General features: G+C 45.1%; 1 protein-coding gene across 1 annotated transcript in view; it reads left to right on the top strand.

The window, feature by feature from the left end:
* Nucleotides 1-15,899, top strand: part of wnk3 (WNK lysine deficient protein kinase 3) — a gene marked incomplete at both ends in the record, with an annotated part of 51,496 nt that overhangs the window by 9,643 nt on the left and 25,954 nt on the right. The window lies entirely within an intron of this gene.

Genomic DNA, 15,899 nt, shown 5'->3' with positions numbered 1-15,899 from the left:
CAGCGCTTGTATTATTGGTAGAGATAATGATGGCAACATCACGCAAAGACCTTTAATCCATTGATACCTGATGCAGCATTTGCGTGTATATCCCTCATATGTGTGTGTATATCCCTTTAAGACGTCTTAAAGGGATACACACACAAATGCTGCATCAGGTATCAATGGGTTAACCGACTGTGTGGAGCTGCACCATACTCCCAGTTTGTGTGTCTCATCAGAATCAGAATCAGAATCAGAATCATTTTATTTGCCACGGTATGTCATCAGATACTAGGAATTTGTCTTGGTGTGGTTGGTGCTCATTAACATTGATAAGAACAAATATACAAGACATAAACAAATAAGATATAAAGGATCTAAAGAGATTATAAAATATGATAAAGGGATTCAGATATTAACAGATATATATATAGTATTAACAGACACAAACAGTATTAACAGAGTATAAACAGACTTGCCAGCTAGGTGAGGTAGACATGAAACATTTGATCATGTGACTCTAGTTCATTTGCATGTCACCTCAGACAAGACAGCAGACTGCTTTCAAGTCTGACATTTACATAGATTTGCTAGAAAGATTGACAACATTTCAGCTTTTCGCCAACTAGGGCGCTGTTTGATGATGTCACTAGGTTGCAGGGCCGGTTCCAGAACAAGATAACTAGGGATGCACCCTAGATAGGAAGGGGTGCACATGCACGGGCCGACCCGGGTGGCCGGCCGAAAAACTGGACATGTTATTTGACTAAAAATAATGCATTTTACCATCATTTCAAGTAGAATGATACCAGCCAAGCAAGAATATTTCAAGTGTTTCAAGTGCTTTACTGAAATATTTGGACCATATAATGATAATACAATTATCTCAACCTTAAAAGGTTACATATAGGTGCCAAAAAGCCATAAATTCACATCAAAGAACAAAGAAAAACAACAATTAACTGCTAGGTTGACAGTACTGTACAGTCCAGTACAGTACAGTACAGTACAGTACTGTACAGTACAGTACAGTACAGTACAGTACTGTACAGTACAGTACAGTACAGTACAGTACAGTACTGTACTGTACTGTACAGTACTGTACTGTACGGTACTGTACGGTTAACCTAGTGATGTCATGTAGTGGCGTCCTAGTTGGCGCAAAAAGTGAAATGTTATTTATCTTTCTAGCAAATCTATGTAAATGTGAGGCTTGAAAGCAGTCTGCTGTCTTGTCTGAGGTCAAATGCAAATGAACTAGTCACATGATCAAATGTTCCATGTCCTCTTTCTTAAGTTTGCTGTTTACAGATTATATACAGGGTCAGGCTGCATCACAGGTAGCAGCAGTGACAGTCAGAGTAATACAATATGTACACTGATAAGGTGCATGATATACAGTGATAAGGTGCATGATATACAGTGATAAGGTGCATGATATACAGTGATAAGGTGCATGATGTACAGTGATAAGGTGCATGATATACAGTGATAAGGTGCATGATATACAGTGATAAGGTGCATGATGTACAGTGATAAGGTGCATGATGTACAGTGATAAGGTGCATGATATACAGTGATAAGGTGCATGATATACAGTGATAAGGTGCATGATATACAGTGATAAGGTGCATGATGTACAGTGATAAGGTGCATGATATACAGTGATAAGGTGCATGATATACAGTGATAAGGTGCATGATATACAGTGATAAGGTGCATGATATACAGTGATAAGGTGCATGATATACAGTGATAAGGTGCATGATATACAGTGATAAGGTGCATGATATACAGTGATAAGGTGCATGATATACAGTGATAAGGTGCATGATATACAGTGATAAGGTGCATGATGTACAGTGATAAGGTGCATGATGTACAGTGATAAGGTGCATGATATACAGTGATAAGGTGCATGATGTAGCAGTAGTAATGAGATGTATGTCTCACACTGCCTGCACATTGCTGGCTGATGCTGTCTCTGCTGTCCTGTGAGACTGCCTGAGAGCACCTAGCAACTCTGCTCCTGTGGAGGAGGAAGCCACTCCAGCACAGGGGGGTTAGCCTGAAAGAGAGTGGGTAATAAAGTTCACAGTGTAGAGACACCAGCTCTCCTCTCTCCCCTCTCTTCCCCTGGTGGAGACACCATCTCTCCTCTCCCCTCTCTTCCCCTGGTGGAGACACCATCTCTCCTCTCCCTCCTTCCCCTGGTAGAGACACCATCTCTCCTCTCCCTTCCCCTGGTGGAGACACCATCTCTCCTCTCCCCTCTCTTCCCCTGGTGGAGACACCATCTCTTCTCTCCCCTCTCTTCCCCTGGTGGAGACACCATCTCTTCTCTCCCCTCTCTTCCCCTGGTGGAGACACCATCTCTTCTCTCCTCTCTCTTAACCTGGCGGAGACACCATCTCTTCTCTCCCCTCTCTTCCCCTGGTGGAGACACCATCTCTCCTCTCTCCTCTCTCTCTCTTCCCCTGGTGGAGACACCATCTCTCCTCTCTCTTCCCCTGGTGGAGACACCATCTCTCCTCTCTCTTCCCCTGGTGGAGACACCATCTCTCCTCTCTCCTCTCTCTCTCTTCCCCTGGTGGAGACACCATCTCTCCTCTCTCTTCCCCTGGTGGAGACACCATCTCTCCTCTCTCTTCCCCTGGTGGAGACACCATCTCTCCTCTCTCTTCCCCTGGTGGAGACACCATCTCTCCTCTCTCCTCTCCTTCCCCTGGTGGAGACACCATCTCTCCTCTCTCCTCTCTCTCTTCCCCTGGTGGAGACACCATCTCTCCTCTCTCCTCTCTCTCTCTTCCCCTGGTGGAGACACCATCTCTCCTCTCTCTTCCCCTGGTGGAGACACCATCTCTCCTCTCTCTTCCCCTGGTGGAGACATCATCTCTCCTCTCTCCTCTCCTTCCCCTGGTGGAGACACCATCTCTCCTCTCTCCTCTCTCTCTTCCCCTGGTGGAGACACCATCTCTCCTCTCTCTTGCCCTGGTGGAGACACCATCTCTCCTCTCTCTTCCCCTGGTGGAGACACCATCTCTCCTCTCTCTTCCCCTGGTGGAGACACCATCTCTCCTCTCTCTTCCCCTGGTGGAGACACCATCTCTCCTCTCTCCTCTCCTTCCCCTGGTGGAGACACCATCTCTCCTCTCTCCTCTCCTTCCCCTGGTGGAGACACCATCTCTCCTCTCTCCTCTCCCTTCCCCTGGTGGAGACACCATCTCTCCTCTCACCTTCCTCTGGGAATTCCAGCCACGCTGAAAAGGGCAAAGCTATATATCCCCCTCGCTATTGCATAAGTTGTGACTTCTGCCATCCATCAGCCTGAATGTGTGTGTGTGTGTGTGTGTGTGTCTGTGTGTGTGTGCGTGTGTGTGTGTGTGTGTGTGTGTGTGTGTGTGCGTGTGTGTGCGTGCGTGTGTGTGTGTGTGTCATGTGCACCTATGTGAGTATTACATTTCTGTGCGTGTGCGTGTGCGTGTGCGTGTGTGTGTGTGCATGTGCAGGCACGCTGTTGCTCCCTGTCCGTCTGTGTGAACATATGCCACTGTATGCGTCTGTCTCTCCCTCTCTCCCTGCCTCTCTCCCTCCCTCTCCCTCCCTCCCTCCCTCTCTCTCTCCCTCTCTCTCTCCCTCCCTGCCTCCCCCCCTCTCTCCCTCCCTCCCTCTCCCTCCCTCCCTCCCTCTCTCTCTCCCTCTCTCTCTCCCTCCCTGCCTCCCCCCTCTCTCCCTCCCTCCCTCCCTCCCCCCCTCCCTCTCTCTCTCCCTCTCTCCCTCTCTCTCTCCCTCTCTCCCTCCCTGCCTCCCTCCCTCTCTCCCTCTCTCCCTCCCCCCCTCCCTCCCTCTCTCCCTCCCTCTCTCCCTCCCTCCCTATCTCCCTCCCTCCCTCTCCCTCCCTCCCTCCCTCCCTCTCTCTCTCTCCCTCTCTCCCTCTCTCTCTCCCTCCCTGCCTCCCCCCTCTCTCCCTCTCTCCCTCCCTCTCTCCCTCCCTCCCTCCCTCCCCCCCTCCCTCTCTCTCTCCCTCTCTCCCTCTCTCTCTCCCTCTCTCCCTCTCTCCCTCCCTGCCTCCCTCCCTCCCCCCCTCTCTCCCTCTCTCCCTCCCTCCCTCCCTCTCTCTCTCCCTCCCTGCCTCCCCCCCTCCCTCCCTCCCTCCCTCTCTCCCCCCCCCCCTCCCTGCCTCCCCCCCTCCCTCTCTCTCTCCCTCTCTCCCTCTCTCCCCCTCTCCCCCCCTCTCTCCCTCTCTCTCTCCCTCTCTCCCTCTCTCTCTCCCTCTCTGCCTCCCTCCCTCCCCCCCCCCCCCTCCCTGCCTGGCTCTTTGTCTGTGTGAGTGAGTATACAGAGTGATCCAGGGAGTTAATTACAGTGGGTGCCTGTCTGTCCGGCTGGAACAAAAACCCTGCACAGACAGCACAACTTGGGGCGGGCAGAGACCAGACTGGTTCAACCCAGTCCCGTCAGACCCGTCAGACCCGGCCCAGCTCAGCTCAGCCTCTCTCTCACGGCGCTAGGCTAGCAACAGTGCTAGGGCAGCGCTCAGCTCTGATTGCCTGCAGCACTCAAGGTTGCCACGATACCACCTCCAAGATTTGGTGATTCAATCCATGTCTTCCTATAAACAGCCTGAGCTGCCCTCAGGTTCCTCAGAGATGCCTGCTGAGGAACAAACCTTGCCTGGCTTCCTGGTAGGCTCATCCTTATGAAGGGCATTGCCAATGACATGGTTAAAGGTTCAGTCTGTATAGTCCATGTGAGGGGAGTGGAGACCCCTCATTCAGTTACACTCAGGGATTAACACCATGATAATCCAACCATTCACAAGGTCCAGAGATCAACAGTTGTTGGCATCAAACACATGTGCCTCCTACAGTACTGGGAGGAGCTGAAAATGGACTTGACTTGTTTCTGATGATGGAAGACCATTCAGGCTAGGTTAGGTTAGGTTAGGTTTAGTCTCGCTGGCCAGCCTCCTCTCCTTTCCGTCCGAGGAGTCTGGTGCGGCAGGTCTCCATAACTGGGATAAACCCTCCTCTGCTCTACAGCTGCTCTCCCATTGGAGCGACTGTTTCGGTGGCAGCCGGATGTCCGCTCCCGGCTTATTACAAACTCGTCATTGGCCATGTCAATCAGAGCGGCTTCCGCTCCCTCCTCCCGGGTGTGTCGCTGTAAATAGTGCCCTGCCGCCTCAGTGACAACAACAACGCTAACTAGCTATCAAGCTAACGGCAGAAACCTACACGCTAGCTCGTTGCTACACGCTGAAAACGGCAAGTTGGATTGTTTGAAACTATTTTCCAAGGGCACTGCCGCAAGGCGACGCCCATCGCAATCCCACTATGGAGACCTGCGGCGCCAGACTCCTCGGACAGAAGGGAGAGGAGGCTGGCCAGCGAGACTAGGTTAGGTTAGGTGCTAGGTTAGGTTAGCTTAGGTTAGGTTAGGTGTTAGGTTAGTTTAGGTTAGGTTAGGTTAGGTGTTAGGTGAGGTTAGGTGTTAGCTTAGGTTAGTTTAGGTTAGGTTAGGTTAGGTTAGGTTAGGTTAGGTTAGGTTAGGTTAGGTGTTAGGTTAGGTTAGGTTAGGTTAGGTTAGGTTAGGTGAACCAAAGACATACTATTGACGAGTGACTGAAATGAGTAGAGCAAAATTGAATGGGCCACAGCAGAACTGGGATATAATCAATCCAACCAGACTGACCGGATGCACGGTCAGTTAGGGCATTGACAGCTGATTAGTGTCCCCTCAGGCCGGATCCTCCCACTGTCATATTGTTTTGCTAACTGGCTGCTGAGCTTAAATTGTTGTTGAATGTGTGAGTTATGACTGTATAGCCTAATTAGAATCCAATCAATCAGAAAAGCTCAGATGTTGATCAGATTGTTTTGATGTGTGATTATTAAGTGATTTAAATCCAAGGCAATCCAAGGTTGAAAAAGGAGGAGCTATCTGAACAGACTTGAAGGGGGGAGGGGGATGTCGGGAAGGGGGGGTGGGTGGGGCTGGCATGCCCATTATAACACCATTTCACACCTTGCTACCCATGCTTGATACGCAACCAACGACTCCATTAAGATGAAAGACGAAAATGTTTAAACTCAGCAGTTTATGCAGGGCGAGTTGATTGGCGACAGCCAGAGCGCGCCATCGTTTTTCAAGACGCCCCCCTCCTCGTCTCATCCATCAACACACTACTAGCGCACTTACTCAGGCAGCGTTTCCCCCGGCCTAGATCTCTCTGTCTTACAGCTCCCCGGGGGGAGAAACACGCACACACGGCAGTTATTATTATTATACATAAATGACTGAATGATTATAGAACTGTGTGTGTGTGCTTCTGTCACTCTGTCTGCAATGTTTCAGCAGCAGCCTAGGAACCACTGGTTCTAACAGCAGTTTAGCCTAAGTGAGTAGCCTAATATTTAGACTGAATTGTCAAACTTGTACACTCATTTCCATGAGCAGCCAAACTCAACTCTGTTGGAGTGGGCGGACCCAGGCAACTAAGTGAGACCATTTAAGTCAAGTCAAGTCAAGTTTATTTGTATAGCACATTTCATACACAGAGGCAATTCAAAGTGCTTCACATAAAATGGATGACACAAGAAAATAAAAGAATAAAAGAAGAGAATAAAATAGGCATTTAAAAACATCACAACAGAACTTTAAGAAAGAGCATAAAAAGTGCGTTAAGCGACAGGTGCAGCAGTTACAAAAAGAGCTAAAAACTGACAGAGGACTCATTGGGTTTGCATAATAGAATAAATACATTTTTCTATATGAAATCCCCCGACATCATGATAAGAAACATTACAACACACACATGATTGGAAAAATGTCCATAACCTTTATAATAGTTGGACTCGAGCCTTTAGAGGCCACACACATCTCCTAAAAACAGCTGTCAGTAGTTAAAAGCGACGGTAAACATAAAAGTCTTTAGTCTATTTTTAAAAGTGAGTAAAGTTGGGGCAGATCTGAGATCTTCAGGCAGTTTGTTCCAGCTAGCAGAAGCATAGTGGGTGAATGCGGCCTTCCCATGATTTAAGCCAAAAACCGAATTATTTTGAAAATAGTTTGAGCATTTCATGTCATGATTTTACCGTGACAGCCAGTGGAAACACTGGACTTCTTACCTGACGTAGTGACGCTTTGTTAGCTTACAGATGTGTGCGACACATAGCAGTGTTACATCATGAGAGATGCAGGAAAAGGCAGAGGTAGACAATGGAAAATACCCAGAGGGGATCTGCATTTCAACAAGAGGTGGCGTCAGAATGATATATGAGCCCCGTGTGTGTGTGTGTGTGTGTGTGTGTGTGTGTGTGTGTGTGTTCGTGTGTGTGTGTGTGTGTGTGTGTGTGTGTGTGTGTGTGTTCGTGTTCCTTTTGCATATCTGTGTAATATATCAACCTTATATAATCCATAACTAAAGGAAAAAACACAAATCTAAATGGAACTCCACTGTTGCACATATTATGTACGCTATAATAAATCCCCCAAATTATGAAAAGAACATATTTTCATGTTTTTTGCTGCCGGGCCAGTGATAATGCAGTGTTGATCAGTGGAGTGCTGAGGTGTTGTGCATCATATTTTGCAGCTGGCCAACTAGTCTAGACATGGCAATGAATTAGAGCTGCAACAATTAATCGATTAATCGATTAGTCGATCCACAGAAAATTAATCGACAACTATTTTGATAATCGATTAATCGTTTTGAGTACAATTTTAAGAAAAAAGGTTATCTTTGAGTTGGGGACAAAACAAGACATTTGAGGGTGTCATCTTGGGCTTTGGGAAACACTGATCGTCATTTGCTACCATTTTCGGACATTTTATAGACCAAACAACTACCGTAAATTCCGGACTATAAGACGCACCGGTCTATAAGCCGCGGGACCAAAATTGACTATTTTTTTCTTCTATAAGCCGCACCGGTCTATAAGCCGCGGGTGTTTTGATGTTTAATTACCATATGAAAGGGTTCGTGCACAGAGAGGAATGTCGGGAAAGAGATGGCTGTTTGGGGAAGCTCCCATTTATTAACATTTCAACAAAACAAAACAAAAGTCAGGTCACTAATCCCCAGACAAAATCACACAACAATAGGCTATATGTGCAGCAAACCTGTAACCAGAGAAGTCAAGTCACTAATCCTCGTCTTCCTCTTCTTCCTGCGTACTGAAACCACCAAAGTCCTCATCTTCAGTGTCGGAAACGAACAGGTTCAGGGTGGCTTCGTCAACCACTCTCCTCTCTCCTTCATTGTCACTCAAAACCAACGAACTCCTCTTCATCACTGTCGGCATCGAACAGCCTCTGAAGCCTCTGACGGCCCTCAGCGCCAGCTGTGGCGGCGTCATCCTCTTCATCCCGCAGCAGTCCAGCGTTTTGGAACCCGTTGGTGATTGTGGATGTTTTCACACTCCTATAATATTCCGTGATCTTCCTTTGTGTTTGTCCTCCTGCTGCACCGTCCAACGCCTCACCATTGACTCATCGATGCCCAGGTTACGCGCGGCTGCTCTGTTTCCCTCTTTTAATGCGAGATTGACTGCTTTCAACTTGAAAGCTGCGTCATGTGAATTTCTGCGTACCTTCCCCATGGTAAGTGAGAGTGTTGCTTCTACTGCTCGTCTTGTTGTGAATATTCCTTGATCTTCCTTTGTGTGAATTCGCCGAAGTTTGTGATTTTCTCCTGGTAGTCGGGGGAGGGAGTTGATGGCCGAGTGGCCGTTTGCTTACCGTAATTACCATATGTAAGTGGTCACGCACAGAGGGGATTGTCGGGAAAGAGATGGCTGTTTGAGGAAGCTCCCATTTACCGTATTACCGTAACATTTCAACAAAACAACATAACACAACACCACCGTTGTTTATTTTTACAGTGCACACAGTGTCCGCGGTGTGGTGAAAAGAGGGCAAGAGAGGAAATTAAAACAGAAGTGGATTTATAGTTAGAAAGAGTGCTAAAAAAGAGAGATTTTATTTGTATTTTTTTTTTTTTTTTCTGAAAAAATCCATAGATAAGACGCACCGTTATATAAGCCGCAGGGGCCAAAAAACGGGAAAAAAGCCGCGGCTTATAGTCCGGAATTTACGGTAATCGATTAATCGAGAAAATAATCGACAGATTAATCGATTATGAAAATAAGCGTTGGTTGCAGCCCTACAATGAAGTCAATCTATCTACCACTGTACAACACAGGCCATTTTAAAACACAGGTGGAGGTATAAAAAAAGCCTGCTAGCAAGGGTGGGTGACCTCCAGTAAACAGACAACAGAGACAACGATGATGGTGACTGGTGAGTGAACTTGGCCCACTGGCCTGGAGTGGTAATCCAGGGTGAGAGCCTGCCCTTTTCCAGCAGACCATCTCGTAATAGTCTGAGCCGTCGTAGCTTAACAGTAATCTAATCCTACCAGCCAGCAGCCACCTCGCATCTCCACACACTGAACCACTTCCTGTCACACTACGGATCACGCAGGCAGGTCCAAACGTCCACCAAGTCCAACCTGTTTCTCTGTGCTACCTGAGGGTCCAGGCCCATCACTACATGTATAGAGAGCCAAAGTGGAACTTTACTTCCTGCTTCAGCACTGTACCAGAGATTTTCATCCGCCATTTATTTTCCCATAGACATTTTGTAAAATGCTTATAAAAACTTGTTACTTGTTCAAACCAAACGGTTCAGCTATATTTAGAAACAGGAGAGATCGCATAACAAAAAAATGCGGGTTTAAAGAAAATATATTTTTTGGTCCGAGTGAAATGTTCTATGGTCTCTCCCGATTCTAAATATAGCTGAACCGTTTGGTTCGACAAAGTAAAACTATTTTTATAAGCATTTTACGAAATGTCTATGGGAAAATAAATTGCAGAAGAAAATCTCTGGTACAGTGCTGAAGCAGGAAGTGACGTTCACTTTGCCTCTCTATTGATCTGGCTGTGGGTGGAGCACCTCCCACAGACAAGAAGGCCAGTGGAGAAACCCAAGATGAGACAGTCAATCTTGTGCCGTCTATATGACGTTCATGCTGGTCAAAGAGAGGCTGTCATATTAGGGCTCACGTGTGTTGACCTCCTTGACCCCATGCCTCTTACCATCAGCCAAATGTGCCTCGTGTCCAGTGTTGGGGGTAACTCATTACAAAAGTAACATATTACATGTAATAAATTACTTTTAGCAGTAACTCAGTAATATAACTGATTACCAATAGGATTTCAGTAATATTATACCAGTTACTTTGTCAAGTAAGTAACTCAAGTTACAAATTGAGTGACATTTTGTTTTGTTTTTATCAAAGCACATATTTAAATAAAGATACAATAATTTCCTAATCAAATTGTATGTTTTCTTGCAAATAACCACTATAGATGAAAATAACAAAGGAAAGGGATAACATTTAGAATTTTGGACGGTTTACACCGACTTCAAGACGGTTGAAATTATTTTTCGGGATGGTTCATTCGATGTCATTCTGCTGCTGCTGTTGTTTTGGTGAAAGTAATGCAAAAGTAGTGTAATAAGTAACGAGTTACTCTACACAGACAGTAATATTGTAAAGTAATGTATTACTTTCAAATTATAATAACTAGTAATTTGTAGTATATTATATTTTGAAAGTCACTTGCCCAACACTGCTTGTGTCATATCCTGTTCATTTTTGCTGCTATTTTATGAAGCTACTTAACCCACAGCCTGACCTTCTGCTCCACCAGGTGTCCAGATCCAAAACAGTCTCATGGTGCCTCAGCTGCTGACAGCTCTTCAATGCGGAACCCCGCGGCAGTTAACTAGTATGAGTTGTGCCAAACAAACGTGAATATCTCAAAAACTATACATCACATCGCTTATACTTTGACATTCTGAGTGAGAGCAGAATTAGCTCAAGAGTTTGATGTATAATATATGCATGTCATGTTAAAGTTGTGTGAACTGTCACAGTTTTTTAAATGTAAACAGGGTCAGGCGGCTAGAGTCAGACGCTCAGGCTCACGCTCCATAGGGTTCCATTGCCGCTTCCACCCAGTGACGCGGTTTGTTTACCAAAGTGCTGCTCGGCTGATCCCTCGTATATACTGAAGGTGGTGCCAAGTGTATCCAGTATACTGTAGGTTGTTAGGTAATGTGTTTGTCTCAAGTTCTCTTTAAGAGCTACATTGTTTACAGCTAAAGGTCTTCTGTTGGATGGCTGCCCAAAAAGACCATGATACAACCATCTGTACTCATTAACAACTCTACAATCCAGGCTAAAGTGTCAAATATTAACACACTTTTTTTAAATGTGTTAATGTTTGTTTGAAACTTTAGCTTTTCTTGCTAGCAGAGTAAATTGTCTCACTCCATAAGCATAACACTGCCAGTCAAAAGATTGGACAAACCTACGAGGGTCGCAGGTTCGCGCCCCCCGGTGTGTTCCCTCCGGCTTGGTCGGGCGTCCATACAGGCATGATTGGCTGTGCCGGGTGGGAAGCCGTGGTCGGTCGGGGCACCTGTCCGGTGAAAAGAAGCGGCTGGCAACTGGCGCATGTGTCAGAGGAAGCGTGGTGCTAGTCTACAGCTCTCCCCAGGTCAGCAGAGGGGGTGGAGCAGTGACCCGGGAAGGGGGGAAACGTACAAACCGGATTGAAATGATCAATGATGTTTGTGACAATCTTAAAGTGATTTTGACCTACATGCTTATGCTTAAACGCTTGAAATTTCCTTTTTTTTTTTTGACAAATATGAATAGTAAAGTTGATGCCTATCTACGTATACATTTCTTTCCAAAGCCCTTTCCTTTCCATCAAGGCAAAGGGCGGCTACGTCACATAATCTCAAATATAAAGTAGTTTCGATTTGTTTAACACTTTTTTGGTTACTGCGTATTAATTACGTTTGTGTTATTATTTCATAGTGTCGATGTTTTTACTACGATGCTAAAATGTGAAAACGAGTCCAAATAAAGAAAAACGCACGTGTCCAAACACTTGGTGGCAGTGTAGGTTTTTGCTCCACTCAGAACGAGCGGCTTGTGAGCGAGCGCAGAAAGGAAGAAAGACCTGTCTGACCTAGACTAAAGCTGCTCACAATAGACCTTTTCATGAACCTCATGAGACCCCCCCCCCCCCCCCGGTTCCCCCCCCCCCTCCATTTCTGTCTCTTTGTCCCCCTCGCTTTCTCCTTCCCATTTATCTGATGGTCAAGAGGATGTTCTGTCCACTCTCTTTCCCCGCGCAGCCTCTTTTTGGTCCCGTTGCAAAGCAGAACTTGTCTACTCGAGGTACAATGATGCAGGATCTCCGTTTCAAAGCGCTTCTGGAGAGAGAGAGAATCACAGTATTTGCTTACACCTCTGATGGAGTTAAGCCTGATGTGACGCCTCTTGTGTTCCTAACACTGCTGATTGTGTTTGGGTGAGCAGCCTTGAGAACGGAAAGGCGAGTGTAACTTATTCATGGCCGCTCTTGTGGAACGCGTATCACCTTAAAGGAACACTCTGCCCATTTTCAACCAGCTTTGTATCATTAGAACATCAGTAGTATATCAGAAAACTGTAAACGGTTTTGAAGTCTGTCATTTAATTTGACAGTTATTGAGTGTTAAAGTGTGGACCAGTGACATCACTGGTCCACACTAACTCAAATTAATAACTCATTAACTCAAATCAACTCTCAATAACTGTCAAACTAGATGAATGATGAATAGTTTGACAGTTATTGAGAGTTGATTTGAGTTAATGAGTTATTAATTTGAGTTAGTGTGGACCAGTGATGTCACTGGTCCACACTTTAACACTCAATAACTGTCAAATTAAATGACAGACTTCAAAACCGTTTACAGTTTTCTGATATACTACTGATGTTCTAATGATACAAAGCTGGTTGAAAATGAGCGGAGTGTTCCTTTAATACATGAACCTAACACACGAACGTGTGCGACGTGCGTGTGTTTGTTTGTCCGTTTGTCTGTTTGTGCACAATGATGGGGGTGTAGGTGTACGTGAACTCGTCTAGCAGTGTTGGGCAAGTTACTTTCAAAATGTAATAGACTACATATTACTAGTTACATTCATTTGAAAGTAATAAGTTACTTTACAATATTACTGTCTGTGTAGAGTAACTCGTTACTTATTACACTACTTTTGCATTACTTTTACCAAAACAACAGCAGCAGCAGAATGACATCGCCGCCCCGGAACCATCCCAAAAATAATTTCAACCGCCTTGAAGTCAGTGTAAACAATCCAAAATCCTAAATGTTATTCTTTTCCTTTGTGATTGTCATCTATAGTGGTTATTTGCATAAAAACACACAGTTTGATTAGGAAATGATTGTATCTTTTTTAAATATGTGCTTTGATTAAAACATTTTTTTAACTCAATTTGTAACTTGAGTGACTTGACAAAGTAACTGATATAATATTACTGAAATCCTATAAGTAATAAGTTATATTACTGAGTTACTGCTAAAAGTAATATATTACATGTAATATGTTTCTTTTGTAATGAGTTACCCCCAACACTGTCATCTAGACACAATTACAATAGCTAACCATGTGGCACGTTTGACCCTAAGACCGTCTTGAGGTGACACTCAGAGGGAGACACAATAGATGCTGAGACCGAGACAGACAGACGGACGGAGACACACAGACAGACACAGTCTCTCACAGAGCCAGACAGTCAGTCAGAATGATGCTCAGACTGGGGGGGAGTGACACAGAGAGGACAGAGGCACCCAGACAGAAGCAGCAAAAGCACCCTAGAGTGGAGACAGGCAGGCAGTATTGAGAGCTGAGCATGGAAAGACACACTCGCACGCAGGTAGACAGGTACATGTGCGCACACACACACACGCGCGCACACACACACACGCACACGCACACGCACACACACACAAACACGCATGCACACACACACACCAAGAATGAAAGGATGAGAGCAGTCCCAGGCTGTGCAGCTTATTTTTAGCCATAATAGTGCAACGACGAGGAGGAGCAGTGTCTCCTAGTTGATGATAACGTCTCTGTTCCAATACAGGAGGAGGAGGAGGGAGGAGGAGGGGTGGAGAGATGGCCTCCCTCCACCAGCACTTCCAGAAAAGGACATTGAGCCGGTATAGGCGAGACAGAGAGCAAAAGATCTCTGAAAAAATACACCCATTGAAGCTGAGCCAGGAAAAAAAAGAGGGAGTAGGAGAGATTAAAAAAGGACATTGCATGAAATATTAAAATCATATTATTTACATTGAAACGTCTGCAGTGCATCACCTCGCTTTGGACAACTTTGTGTAAACGTCAATTGAATCGATCTGTGGGAAGCCATTGTTATGATGACTGCTATTTATAGGGAGGTATGTTTGTGACACTCTGCACTGGCTGGCAGTCTGCTCCCTCACAGGTATCTCAGAAGCATTGTGAAGATGTTTCTGAGGAGCAGAGCCACACACATTAAAGGGACAGCTCACCCTAAAATCCAAAATACATATATTCCCTCTCACCTGTAAGTGCTATTTATCCATCTATCTATATCGTTTTGTGTTAGTTGCCTGAGTTTTGGAGATATCGGCCTTCTTTTGAATACAATGGAACTGGATGGCACTCGGCTTGTGGTGCTCAAAGTGCCAAAGAAAAACATTTGATAAAGTCAACAGCATTGTCTCTTTCCAGAAATCATGACCCGGTTACTCAAGATCATCCACATTCCACAGACGTTGTTGTGAGCAGTTTCATGTAGGAACTATTTTCCCTTTGCAGTCTCAAGCCTATGGCCATCACTTGTTCAAAGTGTGTTTTCTATTCAAACTGTTCAGAGAAATGGATTCATGTTCTATAACGTCAATGCACAAATCAACAAAGGTCAAAAGACCACAGACTTAAAGCACATTGTTGTTTGTGTACATGGCGACAGCAAACAGTGGCAGGCCTAGCCCCAGACCAAAATAATTTATTGGAGCCAGTCAGAATGTCCTTGGTTTTGTAACTGACAACTGACATGCCTTTTCTATTAGTTCATGGAATTTATTACGTAATAAATCTCGAGCATAACCACGCTCAATTTAAACCCAGCATCAAGAACAACAACTTAAATGACAACATTTCAAATTTGGATTTAAACTAATTTCTAATACTTTTAGATGCGTTCTATTATGTACACACAGTAAGACCCTAAATTGCATAGTTAGAAGGTTATTTTGGATTTGGGTTTCCAGGGGCTTTCATGATCCCTCATTTTGCTTTAATATCAGTATCATGGATGATGCTATATCACAGATCAAATGAATAACCCTCTGAAACCATTCAGTGAATTTGTTCATTCAATTTGCATAGAAATATTCATATGTCTTCATATTCCTAAACATATTTTGTTCTCATTAGGCCTGACCGATTTATGGAATTCAGAGATATGTGTGCGCTTTGTTTGAATAAGTTAAGAGCAGTGTGGACAGGGTGTAGGAAGAAAACCTCAATACTTAAAAAAAGAAAAAGAAAAAGCGAATTTCATTTTATTTATTTTTTATTTTATTGTACTGCAGTGCAGAATAACTGTACTGCATAACCATTTCCATAAACTCCATAAGGCTTAGGTCTTCTTATGAATAGACTAACTGAGGGTTTAGTCAATGGCTGTCTGTGCTCCTGTGGGACGCTGCTATGCCAGTGAGTGGGATTTCAGAAGCATCAACCCATCCCATCCGCCATACTGGGGCTGTGTGGCAGTCACATGCAGCACAATATGTTTTATGAAGCTCTGCTTTGGGTGTTGTCTCGCCACCCCCTGCAACTCTATTTTGCTTGCACCATCTAGTGGCCGTAGGCGTGTAGTGCACAGTCATGGGTGTGAAGAGTCAGGTTGCCTGGTGATGTGGGAGGGCTCCCTAGATTAGAGCATTGTGCCGTCATTGACAAGCTACTCTGGCAGCCGCCCTTGCCT

Source organism: Poromitra crassiceps (genome assembly GCF_964638095.1).
Source record: "Poromitra crassiceps genome assembly, chromosome: 20".
In the NCBI taxonomy this organism is placed as follows: domain Eukaryota; kingdom Metazoa; phylum Chordata; class Actinopteri; order Beryciformes; family Melamphaidae; genus Poromitra; species Poromitra crassiceps.
This window is presented reverse-complemented; position numbering and strand designations above follow the sequence as displayed.